Genomic DNA, 2,149 nt, shown 5'->3' on the forward strand with positions numbered 1-2,149 from the left:
ATCCTGAGTGGATCCTGTGGGGTCCACAGATCCTGAGTGGATCCTGTGGGGTCCACAGATCCTGAGTGGATAGAAGAAGTGAGTGGAGGTAGGTGGGGATCCTGTGGGGTCCACAGATCCTGAGTGGATCCTGTGAGGTCCACAGATCCTGAGGTGTTCAAGGATTTACATCCCTGCACCCATTAGGCATGTAAAAATGCCTTAGCACACAACTCTGGGCGTTCAGCGCCAGGTTGGTGGCCATTTTGGGCGTTCAACGCCCATTTGTGTGCCATTTCTGGCGTTGAACGCCAGAACCATGCCTGTTCTGGCGTTCAGCGCCCAGAAGCTGCCCATTTTGGGCGTTCAGCGCCAGAACCATGCTCTGTTCTGGCGCTGAACGCCAGGCAGATGCTCCTCCAGGGTGTGATTTTTCTTCTGCTGTTTTTGATTCCGTTTTTAATTTTTATATTTATTTTGTGACTCCACATGATCATGAACCTACAAAGACATATAACTATGGAAAATATAGTTAGATAAATAAAAATTGGGTTGCCTCCCAACAAGCGCTTCTTTAATGTCAATAGCTTGATAGTTGGCTCTCATGAAGCCTCACAGATGTGCAGAGCTTTGTTGAGACTCTCTAACACCAAACTTAGAGTTTGGATATGGGAGTTCAACACCAAACTTAGAGTTTGGTTGTGGCCTCCCAACACCAAACTTAGAGTTTGACTGTGGGGGCTCTGGTTGACTCTGTTTTGAGAGAAGCTTTTCATGCTTCCTCTCCATGGTTGCAGAGGGAGATCCTTGAGTTTTAAACACAAGGGAGTCCTCATTCCATTGAAGGACTAGTTCACCTCTGTCAACATCAATCACAGCTCTTGCTGTGGCCAGGAAAGGTCTTCCTAGGATGATGGATTCATCCTCTTCCTTTCCAGTATCCAGGACTATGAAATCAGCAGGGATGTAAAGGCCTTCAACCTTTACTAACACGTCCTCTACTTGTCCTTAAGCCTTTCTTCTTGAGCTGTCTGCCATCTCTAATGAGATTGTAGCAGCTTGTACCTCAAAGATTCCCAGTTTCTCCATTACAGAGAGAAGTCCATGAAACTTGCAGTTCTGCTGCATCAGAGAAACTAATTGAGGTTTCAGCTCAAAGTTGTTTGCTCCAATGGCAGGAATGGAGATGCTTCTTCCATGTAAATTGGAATTAGGTGCAGTAAAGTCACCAAGTATCTTCCTTGCATTATTATTATTTTCGGCTGCCATCTCCTCTTCCTGTTCGAAAATTTCTGAAAGATTATCTCTGGATTGTTGTATTTTAGCTTCTCTTAATTTTCTCTTCAGAGTCCTTTCAGGTTCTGGGTCTGCTTCAACAAGAATACTCTTGTCCTTGCTCCTGCTCATATGACAAAGAAGAGGGCACAGAAAAATAATAATAATAATAATAATAATATGGATCCTTTATACCACAGTATAGGATCCCTTTGTGAGTGGAAGAAAAGGGGGAGACAAAGAATGTAATATAATGGAAGAAACACAACTGTGAGGAGGGTTGAGATGTGAGATGAGATGTTAGTAGATGAATAAATAAATAGAATAAGATGAGAGAGAAGGAATTTTCGAAAATAATTTTTGAAAAAGAGTTAGTGATTTTTGAAAATAGTTTTTGAAAAATGTTAGTAATTTTCGAAAATTAAGATTTAAAAATTAAAATAATTAATAAATTAAAAAGAAATTTTGAAAAAGGGGGAAGATATTTTCGAAAATGAGAGAGAGAGAGTTAGTTAGGTAGTTTTGAAAAAGTTAAGAAACAAACAAAAAGTTAGTTAGTTAGTTGAAACTAATTTTGAAAAGATAAGAAGTTAGGAGGTTAGAAAAGATATTTTGAAATCAAATTTTTGAAAAAGGTAAGATAAGAAGATATTTTAGAAATTAGTTTTGAAAAAGATTTTATTTTTAAAATCTCAATTAATGACTTGATTCATAAGAAATCACAAGATATGATTCTAGAACTTAAAGTTTTGAATCTTTCTTAACAAGCAAGTAACAAACTTCAAATTTTTGAATCAAAACATTAATTGATTATGTTATTTTCGAAAATTTGATATAAAAAAAAAAAGATTTTTGAAAAATATTTTTAGAATTTTCGAAAATAACTAAGAAAAAT

This window comes from Arachis ipaensis, chromosome B03 (assembly GCF_000816755.2).
Source record: "Arachis ipaensis cultivar K30076 chromosome B03, Araip1.1, whole genome shotgun sequence".
NCBI classification, from domain to species: domain Eukaryota; kingdom Viridiplantae; phylum Streptophyta; class Magnoliopsida; order Fabales; family Fabaceae; genus Arachis; species Arachis ipaensis.